Raw genomic sequence first — 23,417 nt, 5'->3', positions numbered from 1 at the left:
CTCAGATACTCCTCACTCTATACATAGCTGCCCCAGTACGGGAAAGACAGGTAAGAAAATAAGTATCAAGTAAAGGTAGATAAGCATGCTGTTCACAGTTATTGATCATATTACTGTTCACATTTTATAAATGAAAAGAAACTCTCCACTGGTACGTGCCATTGAAGTAAAACAGTTGCCGCAGGTACACAATAAAAATGACTTCCCCCACTCATAGCAAGTGTGGCTATGGCAACACCTGGTCTAAAGGGGGCTATGTATCAAGGGAAGGCTAAGATGGTGTGGCTCTCCATGGCTCTAGGCCCCTCTGCAGCTGTGGAGACTATTCCCCCAATAGTTATGCCTCCGTTCACATTACGCATGCAGGGCCCAATGTCACTATGTAAGAATTAATATAAAAGAACACAGCTTCTTCATAGTGATTCTCACATACTTCTAATATGAAGCTTTTTGGACTGCAATTCAGACTTTCATCTGTATCTACTAAGGACATTAAGGGCCTTTTCACACAAATGGGCAACCATTATATGGACACATGTATGAGGTGCTTTGCAGACTTGCTGAGGAACTTCCAACATCTGTGAACTCTTTTTCATTTTCAATACAGTATTCTTTTCACCTTGTTCTTAAATAAAACTCATTTTCCAATATTTATAAGTGTAACAACAGCTTTCACAGTTATAATTCACTACATTACTCTATAGTACATGAACATACATCACTGCATGAAGAAAAAATACACCCTGCTATAAAGTTGTGCTGGCACTTTTCAAAGGTGTTTGGTATCCTGAAATTTTCAAAGCTACATATTCCTTATGTAATATTATTTGTGATTCCTCAAGGCTCTTAGCAAAAATATCAGCACAATATTCCTGGTGGGTGTGGAAAGTGGTAACAATGTATTAAAAAAAAACCTAAATAGAAAAATCAATGTCACAAAACATAAAGTAAAAAATGAAAAAAAAACACATTTCCTTTTCCTAAGTACAAGGGAAACCCTGGACATCCCACTAACACCAGGAGCACCTAACCCCAAGGTTGTGTCTACTGAAGGCCTATTATTAGGCCTATTGGGGTCCAATTGTTAAGAATTTTGTTTGCTGCTCCATTAAAGAAAATGTGATTTCTTCTAGCCAATAAAGTGATTGAAGGCTGTTGAGAAGATGATGGTATTTTGGGATAGAGCTTTTCGAGTATTTTTGCCCCTGCAAAGAAGTTCATACAGGAACAAAAGGTATTGTGAGAGAGGTCTATCCTGCCTGTACACACCTGTACACACTTTGTGTGGCTGAAATGATAAAGAATTGTATCAGTTGATGGCAATCTATGAGTGTACATAGTCAAAATGGTGTACTTCACTCGGACAGCTATAAGTTCATTAAATTCTGGCCACTCTTAATTAGTCCTGCACATCGGGTTGGAGAAATATTGGGCAGCACGGTAGTGTGGGAGCAGGCAAACATGGCGCAGGACGAGCACCTATAAAAATGGCGCCGCCGTAGGGGGCAATAATACGAACCGCGATTAGTGGCAAGAAAGGTTACATTATGGCGCTTGGTAAATAGCGGACGCCTAGTGCCCACTATTTAGCGGGTTTCTGTATAGGAGGATCGATTTAAATCAAGTGAAGCCACAAAATAGCGATCTGTTTCCAAAATTTTAGTTTCACACTTTATTATATTCACAAAAAATAATTTTTCTTCTTCAAAAAGGTAGAAAATTCTTTGTAAAACAGCAGAAGAATTTGTGGTACAGACATAATAAATCAATACAAAAAACAGATCATAGACACTGTGTGCTTTGTTTGATGAAAAAAGTAATTTTAGTTCAGGCAACGACACTTGTCCGTTTCGGGTTATTGACCCTTCGTCAGGCCTTTACAAAGCATCGAGAATTATCTTGACCAGAGAATATGTACAGTCATAAAAGACCAAAAATGAATTTGATTAGTAAAGAGGTATCTCCGTATCTGTTCCAACCAGACACAACCCGGCACCTGACTGATGGCTGACATAAGGAAACTCAGCTGCAAACACAGCGTATTTATCGGGCAGCATAGTTTAAACTTCTTGACGCTAATTGGTGTTTGCCCCATTGCCGCCTAAGGCGGCAGTAAGACAGGTGCAGGCAGTGCAGCAGAGGTACATTAGTTAGATTTAGGAAGGGGGTGGAATGGTAAGATTTAGTGTGAGAGAGGCAGGGGGCTTTGAGGCAGTGTGAGAGAGGCAGGTGGCTATAGTATATATTACCTGGTCCCTGGTGATTCCGTCTCCTTCACTTCTTTCTTAGTTTGCAGCTGTTCTGCATCCAGCCAATCACCGTGCAGCTTCAGTCCCCGCATGGTGACTGGCTGGCTGCAGGACTCTTGTACATTGACCAGGAAGTAGAGAGGAGACAGAATGCCGGGACCGGTAATGTATCAGAGATGCCGATAATGACATCTTATAACTAAGGTTATTTAAAATTTTAGGATAATTCTGAAACGTTAAATACTATTAACAGCAAGATGCCATTATCGGCATCATTCTGCGCCATTTTTCGCCGCACCATTTTTAAATGTACTCCGGTGACGGAGAGGTTAGCTCTCTCGTCTTGCAACGCTGGTTCCCACTCCCCAGTTCAAATCCCAGCCAGGTCAACATCTGCAAGGAGTTTGTATGTTCTCCCCGTGTCTGGGTTTCCTCCCACATCCCAAAAACATACAGATAAGTTAATTGGCTTCCCCCTAAATTGACCCTAGACTATGATACATGCACTACACACAATATATACATAGACACATGACTATGATAGGGATTACATTGTGAGCCCCTCTGAGGGACAGTTAGTGACAAGACAATCTGTACAGCGCTGCGCAATATGTTGGTGCTATATAAATACTTTAAATAAATAAATATTAACCTACTCCACCAACAGGACAGCTTATACTCATGGAAGTTTTTCAGCTTCATCACACTAATCATGTCAGGGTTTTCCACAACATTTTGTATATGACTAAAATTAGTACTTTGGCTATTCCAAGACATTAACTTGCTTCTGCTATAAATAATTCCATGAATCATTGTATAAAAGTATATTGCAAACTATATTAGTTATTGAAATTCATTTGCAGACACCTTTGTTACCTTGCTTACAATCTGTTTAAACAGTTTTTGCATCTTGGTTTCAATTTACATGACCTGCCAGAAGGTATTTCTACACCTCTTGCAATGCTAAGAAAGAAAAGTACCTTCTCCAAGGCAGTCTGTGGTTCCTCAAGGTGACTCCACTAGCTTTGGATATGTCAAGCAGTTTCTCTCATTTCAAATGGAAGTAGCCTCTGAGCAAAGACACAAATAGGGACACACGTTCAACCCGAGCACCTCCACCCACTCATGTGTGTGCCCGCAACCGTGCATGGGCATGCCCACCTTTACCTGTGCAACGGCCAAAGCTCTACCCCTGTGCACATGGACGTGTGTATGTATATATATATTTACATATATTTTATTTTTATTTTTTTGCATCCTATGTTTAATCTGAGAAATGGCTGGCCCTGCCCTTTGAGGTAATACATAGATGTGAACTAATCCGCACCCCCTACCACCTCAATGCAATGCAGAAACAACTGATATAGACAGTACCAAGTATAGATGGAAAAATGAGAGTACTGTATATACTCGACTATAAGTCTAGAAATGTAGGTCTGACTCACTGAATATAAGTATAGGGGTCGGCTTATACACGAGTCACAGGCAACACTGAGCAACCCTGAGAGTGTGAGTACTAATAGTCACATTCCCATTTGCTGCAATTTACCCTGTGGTTAGTGGCACTTTCTTGATAAAGGAAATGCCAAGAAAACACAGGTCTGAAACTCCTGGCCACAACAATAAGCAAGCAAAGGGAGAAATAGACTATGCTACAGGAAGGGTCAGGGGGAGTAACTGCTGCACTTGGGGACCTGGAGGAGTAATTGGCTGCACTTAAGGGACAGGAGGGGTTAATAGTTATAATACTGGATGCAGTGCAGTCATTAACTCCTCCTGGTCCCCAAGTGCAGCTAATAATTATTCCAGGCCCCATGTGCAGCCATTAACTTTGATGGGTAGACTAGACTTATAATACAATCAAAAGAGAGCACTGAGCAAAATATTCCTATAATTCATATACATGTATTAATAATTCATGATGCAAAAAACAAACAAACACTTATAAAAATCCCCCCTTAAAAACAATTAATTCCAACAGACCAGCAGATTACATGTGTCCTTATGCAGAAGTGCACTTCCTGCATTTGACAGGTATCAAACATGCATGCAAAATTTCTTCAGGCCCAGTTAGAACTATATTGTGTCATCCAGTTTCCAGGTCAGGCTTTTGGAAATTAATCTTCAGCTCTGTCCCTGTGTGCAAATGGAAGCACGCCTCTCACCATAGATACGCAACCATTACTGACACCAACAAGATATGTCAAATCTCAGCCGGCATTCCGCTGTAGCTTAATCCACATACACTGATGGCAACAGGATTAACACTCACCGCGCGATTCCTCACGAACTTCAGACACGCTGGCGTGGTGCGGGAGCTTATCCATCCATGCCTAAACTGTGTGCGCACTTACTTTGGCCATTGGTGACGGACGCCAGTCACGGCTTACTTACGCAGCAGGAGCCAGGAGGAAGGTTTCGGAAGCACGGGGAACAGAGGCCACGCCCACCGGTCATCGGATGTCACATACACGTGACGCGTTTCATCCCCAACAGGATTTCATCAGACGTGGGTAGACTAGACTTATACTTGAGTCAATAAAAAATTACAGGGTCAAATATTTATACACAAGGTCGACTTATATACAAGGGATTACGGTAATGTTAGGAACTCACCTGGAGGTATGGTCTGAGGCGGTGACAGAGGTAGTGTCAGCTGACAGTATAGTAAGCTGACAGGGGTTTATTTAATAAATATAAAATAATGACTGCTGACCCTGGCCGGGATTGAACCCTGGTCTCTCACATCAGAGGCGATACCATTAACCAGTATGCTATAGCTAAAACACAGTCAGGAGGTTTAGTTGGTCAGCTGAGTGATTAGTCAGCTAACATGTATTGCTACCTGTGTCAGCTGATCTCTTCAGCTGACACTTAAAGCAGTAGGATCAGCCATACTATGCCAGGGAAAAAAAACACATATATAAGTAGATAAATACTTTATCTACTTACATAACACATGTATTATACTGTCCACGTTTTGATTTCAGTGAATGTTATATAGTAAATTACGAGAATTCTGTTCCTGGTGGGGGCCATGTCTTTTGCCCACAGTTAAGGCTAACTCGTGATGTCATTTCTGCCCTTTACTTTTTTTCTCGACTCCTCCAATCGCTGAGTCGCCTCAGCCTTGCTTGTAAACACAAGTGGGGGATTAGGTTTCAGATAAGAAGCTGGCAGGGAAATAAAGGGAAGAGGAGGAATAGATTATAGATAAAAAGAACCCCCAGCATGCAATTCTTTGGCACGACTACTAAAGGGCCAGTGTTCCTTAAGTATGTGATAACTCCAAATCATAACAGCAGAAAAAGTTTTGAAAGTTTTGAATGCAGGATTAGCATCTTTATCACTAAATACACTCAGACCAGTTGCTGTTGAAATTTGATTTTTATGGTGACGATATCGCTTTAAACAGGATTATTACCTGCGTGTTATTGGCTGCTGTGTGCATGTGGTCGACCACTGATTGGTTGCATGAAGTATTTAAACCTGCTGAGTGCTTCCTGTCATTGCCCGTGATAGCTTTAGCTGTGTGCTTCTGCTGGGTGTGATTTACTGCTTATTGATTACCTGTGAACCGACCTCTGCCTGGAATCTGACTACTCTCTGCCTGTTGCCTGAACCGACCTTCTGCCTGATCCCTGACTGCTCTCTGATCTCTGCCCGGACCGACCTAGGATTGCCTGACCTTGATTTCGCCTGCGCCTTGTGTACCTCGATACTTCTGATTGTATGTGTATGACCTCGGATTGTTACTGGACTCTGCTTATCTTCTGTTAGGTTCTGGTGAGTTACATAGTTCACTCTACGTTCAGCTCCTATACCTTGCACCTGGGTGTAACCATAGTCGGGCAGGTGTTGTTTCCCCACCCCCTGTTCAAGCGGGGACGCCGACACACAGGGTGAAGAAGGTGGGGATAGATTGGGGCATAGGAGCTGAGCTGTGAGCTAATAACTTGAGAAGCGTGACATTACAGGTAAGTACATAGCTCAACCAGATACCAGAAAAACATAGAAATCCACTTTCCCTTAAAGTTTTTTCCTAGTTAATATTTTCACACCTTAAAAATAAAATATCTTTTAAAGAGAACCCGAGGTGGGGTTCTGACAATGCAATCCACATACAGAAGCTGGGTCTGCCTATACTGCCCAGCCTCTGTTGCTATTTCAATCCCCCCTAAGCCCCCCCTGCGCTCTGCTATCCCCCATATATCACAGCCGCGCTGTCGACACACAGCGTGTTGCAGCGGGCTGTGTTTATCTCTGTACTGTCAGTTTGCTGTTCCCCCCGCCTCCTGCATAGCTCCGGTCCCCACATGCGTCCCTTCCCTCCCCGCTGATTGGAGGGAAGAGACGCGGGCTGGACCGGAGCTATGCAGGAGGCGGGGGGGGGGGGGGAGAATGCAGAGTGACACTACAGATGTAAACACAGCCCGCACAGCGCAGCTGTGATTTATGGGGATTGCAGAACGCAGGGGGAACTTATGGGGGATTGAAATAGCAACAGAGGCTGGGCAATATAGGCAGACCCAGCCTCTATTCATGGATTGCATTGTCAGGACCCCGACTTGGGTTCTCTTTAAGTCACCAGCAAGCAAGAATCAATCATTCTGCCATTCCTTTTTACCTACTTTTATGGGACTTTTCAGTTGCAAAGTGCTGAAAAGTTATTTAAACAAAAGATGAAAATGTATTTCCTAGGAGAAAACTCAGGAGATAAAGTGAATTAAATAAGGGCCATGTATTGAAGTTTGAAGAGCAATGTATTCAGCATTCAGTTTGGAGCCAAACAGTACACTTCCTTCAGGTAGTTTGTCACATGACCTATTATTTGAAGATTCGGAGCCCACTAACATTCAGACTGACTTGGACTAGCTCATGGGTCGGCAACCCGCGGCTCCAGAGCCGCATGCGGCTCTTTTTCACCTTTGCCGCGGCTCCGGTAGTGTGTGTCAGTGGCTGCGGCGCGCGTGTGACGTGTGCTGCTGCTGGCCGGCAGCCTATCAGAGAGGCCGCCGGACCGGTGCAGTGCAGGGCTTCGGGCGGCCATTTTCCCATAGCCCTGCAGTGTAATGCAGGCAGGACGTGACGTCGGGAAGGAAGAGGATCGTGGGAGTTGCGCGCCACAAGGAGATCGTGACAGGAGGTCTTCTGACTAGGTGAGTAAATGGGTTTTTCATTTCATATCTGCTGAAGGATTGTGCATATTGGGGTCAGATCTGCTGAAGGATTGTGCATATTGGGGTCAGATCTGCAAAAGGCTTGTGCATATTGGGGTCAGATCTGCTGAAGGATTGTGCATATTGGGGTCAGATCTGCAAAAGGCTTGTGCATATTGGGGTCAGATCTATTTGTGCATATTGGGGTCATATCTGCTAACGATTTGTGCATATTGGGGTCATATCTGCTAACGATTTGTGCATATTGGGGTCATATCTGCTAACGATTTGTGCATATTCGGGTCATATCTGCTAACGATTTGTGCATATTGGGGTCATATCTGCTAACGATTTGTGCATATTGGGGTCATATCTGCTAACGATTTGTGCATATTGGGGTCATATCTGCTAACGATTTGTGCATATTGGGGTCATATCTGCTAACGATTTGTGCATATTGGGGTCATATCTGCTAACGATTTGTGCATATTGGGGTCATATCTGCTAACGATTTGTGCATATTGGGGTCATATCTGCTAACAATTTGTGCATATTGAGGTCATATCTGCTAACGATTTGTGCATATGGGAGTCATATCTGCTAACGATTTGTGCATATTGGGGTCATATCTGCTAACGATTTGTGCATATTGGGGTCATATCTGCTAACGATTTGTGCATATTGGGGTCATATCTGATCCTGTATATAGCATTAAGGTAAGAAACAATATATGCAGTGTTAGATTTGTTTTATAATGGTTTTGCGGCTCCCATTTTTTTTCTCTTTTCGGAAACGGGTCCAAGTGGCTCTTTATGTCTTAAAGGTTGCAGACCCCTGGACTAGCTGCTTATACCATAATGCTGATAGCTTAGAATTACAGTCAAAGCATCTTTTTTTTGTCTTGACATTTCTGATGTTGCAGCTCTGAATTTTTACTCTGGTTTGGCCTGTATATTAATCAAATTTAAAGCAGATTAGAATATGAACTTTGGAGAAAATTCATTATTTCTCAGTTTTCGACCATTATAGTTTTACCCGTAGACAGGCGGGATCTGCTCAGATAATCGTACTACACGGAAGCTTGAAAATTTAAAGAGCCAGTGGAGTAATTTGACCTAAAATGCTAGATCCACCTGTTGTCTAAGGCAGTGTTTCTCAACATTTTATTGGAATGTACCCCTTTTAAAACCCTGTACTCACCAAGTACCCCCTAGCATAGTAACCATTAGCACAAGTACCCCTTGACAAATAAATATTTAAACGTAGTACATAATAATTGGTTCTAAACAATTTCCAAGCATTTACTGTTGCTTTTAATTAGCTAAAATACTAATTTGGTGTTGTTTATGTAGGATTTATCATTTTCTAAAACTCTAAATTTGTTATACTTGGTTAAGTATATCAAGCAGGAGTACCCCCTGGAACCATCAGAAGTACCCCTTAGGGTACGCGTACCGCATGTTGAGAACCTAGGGTCTAAGGTGGTTGGAATATGGTGAGCGCAATCTGGATTGAGAGAGGATTCACGAGTGATTGCACTATTCACTAAGACACGGGTGATGGTGTAATGATATCACAGAGATACGCTATGTGGAGTCTGTTTTGTATATTTTAGGAGTGGTGGAGAGCGCAGTTCAGCAAGCTACTATATCAGTATTTGGAAAAATGATACAGCGATCCCACAGTTAATACAAGTGGACAAATATTTGACTGCAGTAACGTCTGTTAAAGACTGTGTGAAAAAGTTATTGACTTTTTTTCCCCTTGAACTGAATGTGTGAAGCCTAGTTGGCTGCAGTAGGGTCTTATAAGAGGTGTGCAATCATCATATTGTCTCTAGAGTTTGATGTAATTGAAAATTGAGTGAGAATAGTGAAACTAAGTGGAAACATTGGACGCAGCCCTATTAACATTAATAGTTGTCTCTTGTTTGATATCAGTCCCTAAGGTAACCTCCCACCTCCAGGTTTCCACCTCCTTCTCCCCAGACCTTTAAAAAGACACTGGGCCCCATGCAATTACCAAACTCGCCAGCGCTAAGTGCTGGCGATTTCTTAAATTAGGCGTCAGCAAGGTCGCCTAATGCAATTGCATTTAACACCCCCCAGGGCGGAAAATAACTCGCTTGGGCGATATAATCGCCCAGCAAGTTCCTTTCCCCCTATGCAATTGCATTTTGCACCCCCCAGCAAACATAGGTGCTAACTTTTCACCTGCTCTGAGCAGGCGAAAAGACCTATCGCTGCTGTCAGCGGGCTGATTTTGGCATCTGGGAGCCTCCTTTACTAAGGAAACCCCAGATGCCAGTGATTTAAATAGGTAAAGGAGTCAGCTTTGACTCCTTACCTATTTAAAATGTAACAAAAAAACACACCTCCATCGTTCCCGTCTCGCCGCATGTCCCACGCCGCTCCTCCGCTCATCTCTGTGACTGTGAGTATTCTTGGAGCCGGCAAAGCATCTTTGAGTATCCTGCCGGGGCTCCCCATTCGTCCACTAGGTGGCCCAATGAGAATCATCCTGATTCTCATTGGTCCAATTAGAATCAGGATGATTCTCATCGGGCCACCTAGTGGATGAATGGGGAGCCCCGGCAGGAGACTCAAAGATGCTTTGCCGGGCTCCAAGAATACTCAGAGACAGAGATGAGCGGAGGAGCGGCGTGGGACATGCGGCGAGCCGGAACGATGGAGGTATGTATCTTCTGAAGGTCCCGCTGTAGCGACGAGCGGCAGAAGGCGACGGGCGGCGGGTATGAGCCTTGCAACGATGCGCTGGCTCTTGCGACGATGTGTGCGCATCTTCCCGGGAGCGAGGCAGCAGTGTTGTGGTGCTGAAGGACAGCTCCACGGCACAAATGCCTCGCTCCACATCGCTGGCCACACAGGAGCATCGCTCGGCGAATACCTAGTATTCGCCTGAGTTATGCTCCTTTACGCAAGGACATCGCTCAGGTGAAACTGGCAATTGAATTTGCCGGTAAATCCTGAGCGATGTGAGGAGATAAGAAGCTTGCATGTTTTCAGCTTCTTATCTCCTCGAATTGCATATGGTCCACTGTCTCTAAGCAGCTGCAAAAGGAGGTAACTGGCATCCTTTCATAGGTGACCAATTTTATCACCTCATTAAGTTTTCACTTACTTTACTTTAGCCTTTAAAGAGACACTGAAGCGAAAAAAAAATATTGATATAGTAATTTAAATGTGTGGTACAGCTAAGAAATAAAACATTAGGAACAGAGACATAAGTCTAATATTGTTTCAAGTACAGGAAAAGTTAAGAAACTCCAGTTATCAATGCAAAAGAGCCATTGAGCTCCACGTCTTTCAAAGTCGCAGAGAGCTCTGTCTTCTGAAGCTTGTTATTATTATTATTTATTGTATTTATAAAGCGCCAACATATTACGCAGCGCTGCACATTAGATGAATGGGTTAACATACAGGTAGAACATACGGAAACTCACAACAAAACAAGATCATGCAAATGATTTGATAACAATACAGTGTCATGGGTCCAAATAGAGACTGTTTGAGTCTACAAGAGGGGTGGTTGTGAGTAAGATTGCATAATCAAGCTGGATACATTAGGGAGGAGGGCCCTGCCAGAGGCTTACAATCTAAAGACATTAGGGAGGAGGGCCCTATCTCAAGTGTCTAGCACTGTATTGTTTTTTTTCTGCAGAGAACATTTCAAAACTTCACTAGCCTGCTCTGTAAAATCATTTAGAATGCTGAGTAGTGTACACTGCATATATTATATTATGCATATATTAAATAATAATGCAATGTTATAAAAAAAAACTATATAATTGAAAATAAAAATATGAGAATATTTTCTTTCCTACTAATGTTCTAGTAATTATCCGTTTAACACAACTATTTATGTATTTTTTTTAATTGTATACTCTTTAATTTTTTATTTTAACAATTTTTGGGGGGTAGTTATTGGGGAGTGTGGGAGGTATGGGGTTAATTTTAAATGTAAAAAAAAGGCTGTTAATGAGAAAAAAAAATTGTAGATGTAATTTTACTATTTGGTCAAAAGAAGTTCTTGCGCATAACTTTCCTGTGCGTAGTATTACTATGCAAACAGGAAGTAATGCGTGGACGTGTAGGTATCGGTTCTTGTGAATGACGGCGCCATCTCATTGATGGTAGTGGTCATTCACATGGGGACTTATATCAATGAATGGAAACTGTGTTCCCATTCATTTATCTCCCATATAACAATTGGTGGCAATAACGAGCACGGGAGCGCACGGGAGACCGAGCGGGAATACGTGGCAGGAAGGAACGTACTGTAGTAGCTAAGGAAAAGAGGGATTTTGCAGGGACATAGTTACTCATCCTGGGGGAGGGAAAGTGGTTAAACAAAAACAAGGCTACAAGACTACTGCCCACTGACCAACTGGAATCTTTTTGGAATGATGCACCCCCACTATACTATTTGGGAACAATACCAAATATTGCTGTTGTTGTACCTTTACAGTATTGTCTACCGGTCCTAAACTCTGAGTTCTGTACCAAAATGTGTATTTGTTGTTAATATGATCAGGCTGTGCCACCTCCTTGAGAAATGTTTTTCTATGTCTCAGAATTGATGCAAGCACTCTCCTCTTGTTTTCATTTTCAGTTAACTCCATTTTGTACATGAGAAAAACAATATCTGCTGTGTATGATCAAACATTGGATTAGAAGCCCACATCTGGGAAAATGCATATTCCACTTGTGATAAATAAAATATATGAAATAAGAAAATAGGTTTCCCAGCCATTTAATAAAAAATTGGATTGGTGTGCTGTTACACAGGATCATAAACGGTTAACAGTATTTAAAGGTATAGAATACAGAGAATGAATTGTATTATTATTATGTTAATGTAGGGAATTCAGTCAAATAGACAACATTGCTCACCAACCCATCCACAGGCAAGGCTCAGACATGGTATAAAGTGCATCTATTAATATAGCTGTGCTTCTGTCGGGGATAAACTCATATACACCTTTAATCCCACACTGGAAACAATTAGAGACTACAGAGATTACTGCTAGAAAGAACACATTTTGTTATGTTACACCAACATTTACACATCATCTTTTACAATTATGGGTAAGTTGCCAAACAAGTTGTCACTAAAACTGTGATGCAGCTAACTCCACCCATTTAACAACTGCTCCTGTAACATGTGTAACATAGGTTGGGAAGGGGCCTGATTCCCTCTCGCAAGACTAAATGAGTGTAGAGATGGCCCGAATGGTTCGCCGGCGAATGGGAACCGGCGAACTTCCGGGGTTCGCGATCGCGGAGAACTGCGAACTTTACCGGAATTGTAGCCAATCAGGCTACACTCCCTCCTGGAGCCCCACCCCCCTTATGAAAGTCAGGCAGCATCAGGCTTTTCACTCACTCGTGTGCCTGCAGTAATTAGAGAAGGGAGAGCTGCTGCAGACTCACATAGGAAAGCTTAGTTAGGCTCTTGTATGCTTGTTAGCTTGCTGCTTGCTGATTGTTATTGCTAAAAAAGCACCCCTCAACAGCTCTTTTGAGAGATAATCTTGTTCTTGTGATCTATTTTTTTTTTTTTTTTTTGGTGTGGCCTACTTGCATTATATACAGCCCTGTCAGTCAGTCGCAGCTGGACGTTGACCCCTTGGTGGTATAATTACTACTGTGCCTGGTGCAGATTTGTAATACCCATCACTGCATATAACTACCTGTTGTTCACAGTGCACCCACCTACCTATGTGAGCGCACACAGTGTCACTGTGCCTGTCCGGTACCTGTCTGTGTGTCACAGGTGCACATTGTAATACCCATCACTGCATATGCCTACCTGTTGTTCACTTCAGTGCACCCACCTACCTACATGAGCGCACGCAGTGTCACTGTGCCTGTCCGGTACCTGTCTGTGTGACAGGTGCACATTTGTAATAATCAGTCATTGCATAATTGTTCACAGTACCTGTGTGACTGCATGCTGTGTTATATACCACTCCGAGCACACCTGTTAACTGCACCTGTGTAACAGCTGCACATTGTATTGTAATACCAGTCACTGCATACCTTTCACTGCACCTGTGTGACTGCACATTGTATTAGTCAAGTCAGTGCATACCTTTAACTTCATCCCCCCGATATGGACAAAACAGGCAGGGGCAGACCCAGAGGCAGGCCACCCGGCAGGTCTGTTCGTGGTCATGCTGACGTGATTTTGTGCGGCCCTGGCCCAAAGTACAGTGCTCAGAAGAAGGCACGTCCCATCAACTCCCAAGATTGTCAGGACGTGGTTGACTATTTAACACAGAACACCTCATCTTCCGCAGCCACCAGCGCTACTACTAGCACCACATCCACTGCATTTGACACTTTGCAAGAGTTATGTGGTGGGGAAATCACTGATGCACAGCCATTCTTGTTACAACAAGATAAAGGCGCTAAGCAAGTTACATCGCCTCATATGTCTGAGTTAGGCGACACTATGGACGTAACGTGCGAGGAGGAGGAGGATGAAGTACCTCCTGTTGGTGCAGTTTATGAGGTGTCTGAGGCAAGCGAAGCTGGGGAGGATGATTATGATGATACGGATGCCACGTGGGTTCCTAATAGAGGAGATGAACAGGGGGACAGTTCAGAGGGGGAGTCAGAGAGGAGTAGGAGGAGATGAGTTCCTGAAAGAAACAGGGGGAGCTCGTTGTCAGAAACAGCAGGTCGCAGTGTCTGGCGCCATGTATATGCAAAAAAGAAATCGGACTCCGGCACACTCCTTGAATTTCTTCTTTATTGAGCCACGATACTCGGTACAAACATATGCCCCCTGTCAACAGCTGTTTTGCGTGCGGACACGCCTCCTCAGGACACGTGGGGCCTATCTCATCCACCACTCCTTCACCTATATACAGGTAATTGTGCCCACCCACTCACCACCCTGAGGGAGGGGGGGGGGGGCAACAAGAAAATAAGAAAAGGTGGAGATAGACAGCTTTAAAAAGTTGTATAGATAAAATTACTGGACTACCCTATCTAAAAAATGCATTGATCTCATTCCTATCATTGAAACCAAGATTACCTAGTGCATCAGTACGTGCAATCATTAAAGCCTCCCTTTTTCGCAATCTATCATCAAGAAGCCCACCCCTTCCATCACTCACCACTGTTTCTAAGCCTGCAAAGGTTAGACAACCTGCATTGGCCTTATGAACTTCCCTTATATGTTCTATAAGTCGAGTTGCGCCGTCCCCATTTTTCACTGATCTTTTGTGTTGTAGGAATCGTTCCTTAAGAGGTTGTACCGTTTTGCCTATGTAGTAACGTCCGCAAGGACACCACACACAATAGACCACATTTTTAGTGCGGCAACTGATAAACTGTCTGACCCTCCATGTGACTGCACCCATCTGTACCATATCGCCCCTTTTCAGGGACCGACAAGCACTACAGCGTCCACAAGTGAAATTACCAGTCCATTTCTTTTTAGTCAGCCAATTATCCGAAGCTGCTGCAGCATTTTTACCTACATCACTATGTACCAGTACTTTCCTTATATTTTTACCTCTACGGAAACTAACTCTAGGGGCCTGCTTAGTAAGGTCTTTAAGGTGAGTATCTGAATTGAGCAGATGCCACTGTCTGTGTATTACCTGGCGGATTCTATCAGAGAGGGGCGAATAGTCAAAAACAAAATTAAACCTGCGTGGCCCGCAGCGTTTTCTCTCTTTCCTAGCTAGGAGATCATCCCTAGGGACCTCCCGGGCTCTACCTAAGGCTTGCAGTACAGTGTTAAGTTGGTACCCCCTATTCAGGAGTCGTTGGCACAGCTCGTCTGCCTGTAACTCAAAATCTGCCTCCGTACTATTATTCCTCCTAAGTCTTAGGAATTGGCCATACGGGACGGCGTCCTTGACATGTCTGGGATGATAGCTGCCAAAATGCAGCAAACTAACAAACAAGCCATGTATCGCCACCTATGGACAGCAAGCCAACATGCCCTTCAACGTCAGCTGCTGAGGCTACCATAGTGCTCACACCCCAGGGGGGCTCAGCGGTTTCGATTTTTTTTTTTTTTAGTGTGTCTGCCGTAGATCAGAGCAATGCCATCTGTTCTCTCTGCTTCCAAAAATTGAGCCGTGGAAAGGCCAACATCCACGAAGGGACAACTGCCTTACGAAGGCACATGCTGAAAAGGCACAAACTGCAATGGGAAGACCACCTTAGGAAAAGCAGCAAACACAACAAAGCCACCCTCCCTCTCCTCTTCCTCCTTCAAGTGCATCATCTTCAGCCGCTTTCTCCCTTGTACCATCACAATCACAGCCAACCTCCTCCACTCTGCCTCTCACCTTGAGCAGTTCCTGCTCCTCTGCCCACAGCCGCAGCCAGGTGTCCGTGAGGGAAATCTTTGAGCGGAAAAAGACAATGTCTGCCAGTCACCCCCTTGCCCGGCATCTGACAGCTGGCTTGGCGGAACTGTTAGCTCGCCAGCTGTTACCATACGAGCTGGTGGACTCTAAGGCCTTCCGAAAATGTGTGGCCTTTGGGACACCACAGTGGAAGATACCAGGCTGCAATTATTTCTCAAAAAAGGCGATACCCAAACTGTACCATGAAGTTGAGAGGCAAGTGGTGTCATCTCTGGCACACAGCGTTGGGTCAAGGGTCCATCTGACCACGGATGCCTGGTCTGCCAAGCACGGTCAGGGCAGGTACATTACTTACACAGCCCATTGGCTCAACCTGGTGACCGATGGCAAGCAGTGAGTAAGTGGCTGTGCAGCGGAACTTGTGACACCTCCACGGCTTGCAGGCAGGCCTGCTGCCACCTCCTCTCCTCCTGCTACATCCTCTTTGCTGTCGTCGTCCTCCTCCTCCTTGGCTGAGTGGCAGTTCAACTCTACTGGTGCTGCCAGCTACAAAACCCCAGCTCCCCAGCGCCTATGCTGCATGCCAGGTACGACGGTGTCACGCCATATTAGACATGTCTTGCCTCAAAGCGGAGAGTCACACTGAACCAGCTCTCCTGGCTGCTCTTAACAAACAGGTGGATCAGTGGCTGACCCCGCACCAACTGGACATCGGCAACGTGGTGTGTGACAACGGCAGCAATCTCATTTCAGCTTTGAATTTGGGAAAGTTGACACTTGTTCCCTGCATGGCACATGTGCTGAATCTCATCATTCAGAGATTTGTGTCTAAGTACCCAGGTGTGAGAAAATGTGGAAAAGCTGCCGCCAATACTCAGAGTGAGGCGGCTGATTCCGCGTTTGACATGGCTGTTGGGACGCAGTTGGAACGCGGAGAAACCGCCGCATGCTCTAACTACAGGGCGGCGGATTCCGCGTCCAATGCGGCTAGTTGCTCGCATAGGCCTGCTTCTCTCAGTAAGGCGGAATGCGGAGGAAACGCCGCACGCTCAGACAGCGTGGCGGCGGATTCCGCATCCCATACAGCAACAACATTACAACACATGACTGGTGTGGCTGGGACTGATAGTCCACACTGGTTTAGGAGGACGCGCGCGCGCGCAGAGAGGCAGGGCCTTTATGGCACTCAGAGGAGGGTCAGCTGACCAGGCCGGTCAGCTGACAATTGCAGCAACTTTCATTGGTCCAGCACTTAAGGGAGGCGCTGGAGAGTGCTGGTGTATATATACTGGGTGCTGGTCATTTCTCTGGCGTTTGGCGTTGCGATCACTACGTGGTAGCACTCAGACCTTGTCAGTATCTGTGTGTAATAGTCAGTTTCCAAAGGTGTTGATGATCATGGAACTCACACCTTAGCCTAGGAATTCTGTTACTATCTGTATTGTCATCTAGACTAGTTTCCAAGGTGTTGACGGCTACGGATCTCACACCTTAGTCTAGGAATTCTGTACCATCTGTATTATTTGTATGATCTAGTTAGTCCTGGAGTGTGAGAATCGTGGAGCTCACACTCAAGCTTAGACATTGTTGATTATCTGTTATGACCTTCTGCATTTCTGACCATTCTCCTGATCTCTGATTTTGTACCTTGTATTTCTGATTCTCTGTTGCCGATACCTGGCTAGTCTCTAGATTCTTTATCTGCCTACTGTCTCTGTACCTTATCTGTCCGTGTGTTTACGACCTGGCTTGTCCGACCTTGAGAACTATCTCCCCTGTTAGGAGATAGTTCACAGATCTGTCAGTGACACTCCTCCACTGGTGTCACTCACGTTCTGTCCTTCCCACTGTCTCAGCCTGGCTCCGCCCCTTGGGGAGTAGCAGGCTTGTGGAAGGAAGCTATCCCGTCACAGTAGATCCTACTGTCTTGCTCATATTTCCTGGGTGCTTTCGTCAAAGTATACTGTTGCACCCAAACACTCTCATCTCAGGTGTCCAGAGGTTAGTAGATATATCTGATTATCGGTGATACTGCAGATCATCAATAATCGGGTATATTCTGCATTCTCGGTGATACTGCAGTTCACTGGTAATCAGACCCTCTCTGTGTTACACCGATCGTTACACCAGGCTTACAGGATGTCCTGAAGCAGGCCAGGAAGTTGTGTGGGCACTTCAGGCGGTCTTACACGGCCATGGCATGCTTTGCCGACATTCAGCGGAGAAACAACTTGCCGGTGAGACGCTTGATTTGTGATAGCCCGACTCACTTGAATTTGACCCTGGTCATGTTGGACCGCCTGTTACAACAGGAGAAAGCCGTCACCCAGTATCTCTACAACTACTGCAAATATGGAGAGGAGAAAGCACTTGCACAAAATGCAGCAGGGGTGGATACTGCCACACTGGGCTTACCTGCAGCGTGCTCCAATGGTAGTCCATGATTTCAATCAGAGGAGAAGAAGGAGATGAGCACAGCTCCTAAAATACCCTTAATTGTGGCTGGGTTGACACAAAAAAGCTTACAGCAGTGGGGGGAAGGACAAGTCTGACAGCTGTTTCGCAGGGACTAGCCCTGCTTCATCAGAGACTCCGATTCTTTTTTGGTGTCAACCCAGCCACAATAAAGGGTATTTTAGCAGCTGTGCCCATCTCCTTCTCCTCTGATTGATATCTCTACAACTACAGTAGAAGGACACAGTCTGGGGAGATGGGGGTTCTGGCCCAAGAACTGGACACTCATGCGAAATGCCTGCAGGCTCATGCGGCCATTTGAGGAGGTGACAAACATGGTGAGTCGCAGTGAAGGCGCCATCAGCGACTTGGTCCCCCTATGCTTTTTTGGAGCGTGTCGTGCGTAGAGTGGTGGATCAAGCTATGGAGGAGCGTGAAGAGGAACAGGAGGAAGAGTTGTGGAATCAATTATCATCAGAACCAGATGTTTCCTCAACACCTGCGACAGCACAGAGGGGGGAGGAGGAGGAAGAGTCGTGTGGGGAAGAGGAGTCAGATGATGAGGAAGGTGGGTTTTTTTTGGAGGAGGAGGTGGCAGAAGAACAACCGCAGCAGGCGTTGCAGGGGGCTTGTGCTGCTCAATGTTCCCATGGTATTGTTCGTGGCTGGGGGGAGGAGGAGAACTTACCTGACGTCACTGAGGAAGAGCAAGAGGAGATGGATAATACTTCTGGATCCAAATTTGTGCAGATGGCGTCTTTCATGCTATCCAGCCTGTTGAGGGACCCCCATATAAAAAAACTCAAGGGGAATGAGCTGTACTGGGTGGCCACGCTACTAGACCCTCGGTATAGGCACAAAGTGGCGGAGTTGTTACCAACTCACCTGAAGGTAGAAAGGATGTAGCACATGCAGAACAAGCTGGCAACTATGCTTTACAGTGCATTTCAGTGTGATCTCCCAGCACAACGGAATAAAGGTACCACTGCCACTAATCCTCCTCCCATGTCCACGCAGGCAAGGACAGGACGCTCCAGCGATCTCATGGTGATGTCGGACATGCGGACATTCTTTAGTCCAAATCCTCGCCTTAGCTCTTCCGGATCCACCCTCCACCAACGCCTGGACCGGCAGGTAGCCGACTACCTGGTCTTAAGTGTGGATGTAGACACTGTGAGCAGCAATGAACCCTTGGACTACTGGGTGTGCAGGCTTGACCTGTGGCCAGAGCTGTCACAATTTGCCAACCAACTTCTGTCTTGCCCTGCCTCAAGTGTCCTGCCAGAAAGGACCTTCAGCGCAGCTGGAGGCATTGTCACTGAGAAGAGAAGTTGCCTAAGTCACAAAAGTGTTCAGTACCTCACCTTTATCAAAATTAAAGAGGCATGGATCCCGGAGGGCTACTGCCCACCCGAAGACTAAGTCAGTCCCCACACACAGCATCTCTGCCTGCATGCCGTGTGACTGCCTTCTCTGCCACCACCAACCCTCCAGGACTCCAGGTGGATTCCTGAATTTTTAAGGCTGCTGCTAGCAGCGGCCGCTATAATAATTTTTTTGGTGCGTGTACATGCCTGCCTATTTTTTTTTTGGCTGCACTGCAGCTGCAACAACAAAACAAAAGGCATGCACATGTGTCAATTCCCCTAAATGATCGTTACCTTACCGCGGTGAAGGAGCTTGCATATCACAATGAAGCAATGACCGACGGCTATATGAGTGTCTCGGGGGGGGGGGGGGGGGCACACCCAAGGTAATAAGGTCGTTGCTTCATTGTGGACAGACCAAATTCGATCGGCTGTACACTCTGTCGCTGTTCTCTCATTCAGCTACCTCAGCCCGACCATGTGGGATTAAAAAACGCCATCGCCTGCACTCTGGCCATGGTGCGCACCAGTCCAGCACAGCTGTCACAACACAAACAGCTGTTTGTGGTGCGTTACACAGTGAGTTTGGTGTGTCAGTGTGAAGCCGTACTCTACACTCCCTGATTGATGTATACATACACATGCACGATGTTTTAACGCACTTTAGGCCTCCAATTTAGCAATAAAATGTGATTTCTGCTCTTAAAACGCTGCTGTGTGTCAAATCCAGATTTTTTTCCCCGGGGAGTTTAGGCGTGTATCCCACTCCACCATGCCCCCCTCCAGGTGTTAGACCCGTTGAAACATCTTTTCCATCACTTTTGTGGCCAGCATAAAAGTTTCTAGTTTTCAAAGTTCGCCTCCCCATTGAAGTCTGTTGTAGTTCGTGCGAACCGAACTTTTGCGGATGTTCGCGGTTCGCGAACCAAAAATCGGAGGTTCGGGCCATCTCTAAATGAGTGTAAACATACTGGAATCTGAACTTTTTATGCTTTGATAAAGATATGACCTTTTTTAAAGACTAGATTATAAATAGGATGAGTTTATCTATCTACTAGTAAAGCTTGTTTGTGGAAATACACTATCATGATGCCTGATGCCATGTGGGTGCTGTTCAGGTACGGATTATGGGAAGTGCAGTCCTGATACAAACAAAGAGTTGATACAGGAGGCAACTCCATTGCCTCCCAGTAGTCCTGATGCTAGAATAATGCAGTGCAACTGGGAGGATAATTTCATCAAGCATTAGCAAAACATATTTGTGCACAGGGATTGTCTAGGACAGTGATAGCTAACCTTGGCACTGCAGCTGTGGTGGAACTACAAGTCCCATGAGGCATTGCTCTGACAACTCTAAGCATAACTCGGGGAGGCAGAGGCATGATGGGGTTTGTAGTTTTGTCACAGCTGGAGTGCCAGGGTTAGCCATCACTGGTCTAGGAGCTCAAACTTCCTCTTGAAAAGGAAAATTATTTTTTTTTCTTGCACAAGGTCAGTGAGAACCGTTGGAAAATAATTCTAACAATCCAATTACCATCCTATTCAGTTTTCCACATGGAATAGGCTGAATAAGTCTTCATTTATCGAGGATAGCTCCCTTCATTCAGAACAAGAGAATGCCTTGATTACTTGATACAAGTGGCTATTGCTAAGGCAGAAAACTAAAACTCTGAAAAGATTATCTAATTGGCAATCATAATAGGGCTTTAGATAGATAGCACAAATTGAGATTAAAACCTGTGGATTTCCTTGAACTGCCTCACAGTAACTTTTTTTTTTTTTTGAAAGGTCAAGTTAAACTAAATCTCCAGAGTTTACAAACATTTGCTGAAGATAAGGTGATAAAGTATACAGTAATCACTACCTAGAGGGCTGTCATAGTCTCCGTCTCTCCACTGTGCAATATTATGCAATATTAAACATTACCGATGGACTACATTAAGAATCCATACAGAGATTTATTTTAAAATAGCAAAAGTATAAATATTTGGCACTTATTAAACAATTTTTTCTCTAAGGCTAGGGGCACACTAGCTCCGGGTGCGGGACGCATCCGCGGTCCGGGCTCCGATTGTCAAAAACCGAAACGCAAACGGATCCGTGCTGCCTTTTTTGAAGCACACGTTCTGGATCCATTTGCGTGTTTTTGTTTTTTTTGCTAGAGGGGGTAGCAGCCAGGACGGGTGGCTACGGGGAAAGCGGCGGCCAGGGAGGTCACACCCCCCCTTGCTCACCTGGGTGCCCCCTGTCCCAGCTCCCCCTCCAGCTCGCACATAATGTAATAAATTGTACCTAAGGAGGAAGTTCGGCGAGCCGGGCACTTCCGCCCACACCGCTCGAGTCACTTCCTGCAATGCCACCCTCTGTATTTCAGTGGGCGGCATCGCAGGAAGTGACTTGAGCGGTGTGGGCGGAAGTGCCCGACTCGCCGAACCTCCTTAGGTACAATTTATTACATTATGGGCGAGGGGGAGCGGGGACGGGGGGCACCCAGGTGAGCAAAGGGGGGGGGGGGGTGACCCCCCCTGGCCGCCGCTTTCCCCGCAGCCCCCTGTCCTGGCTGCTACCCCCTCCAGCATGGCGGCCCCATCCTTCACCAAGGGACACTGGAAACTGATCCGTTTCCAGTGTCCCAAAATGTCAGTGAAGAGGGAGGCCCGTTTCTCCATTGATTTTCACTACCCGTACGTGTATACGGGTCCATGAAAAATGCTGCAAGTCCGGACTCTGCGTTCCGGGTTTAAAAACGTATTCCGCGGATCGCATGCGGATACGTTTTTAACTTGAGTGTGTACTGTTCCTATTTTTAACATTGGTATCCGTGGCTCAGTTTTTTGTCCGGGACAAAAAACGTAGCTACGGATACGTTTTTAAAGCAAGTGTGAACTAGCCCTAATGCTGATGAAGGCCCACAATTTAAATTTTTCACCTATGTAAACCCACAACCTATATCTTGTCTAATGGTAACAGTGCCTCCAATATCATTAGACGGAAACCCAGGACCAGGAAGCCACTGCAATCCTGCCCCCACCCGCTACACCCTGCACAATGCCCCACCTCGCTTGCCCCTGGAAACAGGCCTGCAGGATAGCAATGCATCTATACAGCCTCAGCCCAGTAATGTCACCTGAGGGGTCAAGCCCTGATGCTGCTGGGCGACTTGCCTCATACATGTGTACAAGGCTTAAGATTCAAGAATAGTATCACTTTTGTGCTGTCACAATCATCCTGGCCAATCAGGTTTCAAAGACACTGTTTTATACAACATCCTACCACAACTCCCTACATCCCACTTGGTTCCAGCCATACTGCATCCCACCTCCAGGTTCCCCCTCCTTCTCCCCAGACCTTTAAAAAGACACCGTTTCTAAGCAGCTGCAGAAGAAGGAGGTAACTGGAATCCTTTCATAAGTGACCAATTTTATCACCTCATTAAGTTTTCACTTACTTTACTTTTTTTTAGCCTTTAAAGAGACACTGAAGTGAAAAAAAATATGATAATTTAAATGTGTAGTACAGCTAAGAAATAAAACATTAGGAACAGAGACATAAGTCTAATATTGTTTCCAGTACAGGGAGAGTAAAGAAACTCCAGTTGTTATCAATGCAAAAGAGCCATTGAGCTCCACGACTTTCAAAGTCGCAGAGAGCTCTGTCTTCTGAAGCTTGTTATCTCAAGTGTCTAGCACTGTATTGTTTTTTTTTCTGCAGAGAACAGTTCAAAAGTTTACTAGACTGCTCTGTAAAATAATTTAGAATGCTGAGTAGTGTGTACACTGCATATATTAGAGAATGATGCAATGTTATAAAAAAAAAACCTATATAATTGAAA

General features: G+C 45.2%; 1 protein-coding gene across 4 annotated transcripts in view; it reads right to left on the bottom strand.

The window, feature by feature from the left end:
- Window positions 1–23,417, bottom strand: part of LOC137546723 (gastricsin-like) — a 79,011-nt gene that overhangs the window by 22,933 nt on the left and 32,661 nt on the right. The window contains exon 1 of one of the 4 annotated variants that reach the window (XM_068269494.1): window positions 20,882–20,938. The exons of the other annotated variants lie outside the window; for them this stretch is intronic. The gene's annotated coding sequence lies outside the window, so the exon portion shown is untranslated. Of the gene's footprint in view, window positions 1–20,881; window positions 20,939–23,417 lie in introns of those variants that run through there. 4 annotated transcript variants of the gene reach the window in all.

This window comes from Hyperolius riggenbachi, chromosome 2 (genome assembly GCF_040937935.1).
Source record: "Hyperolius riggenbachi isolate aHypRig1 chromosome 2, aHypRig1.pri, whole genome shotgun sequence".
Lineage (NCBI taxonomy): Eukaryota > Metazoa > Chordata > Amphibia > Anura > Hyperoliidae > Hyperolius > Hyperolius riggenbachi.
Note: the sequence above shows the minus strand (reverse complement) of the source record. Positions and strands in the feature narration are given on the sequence as shown.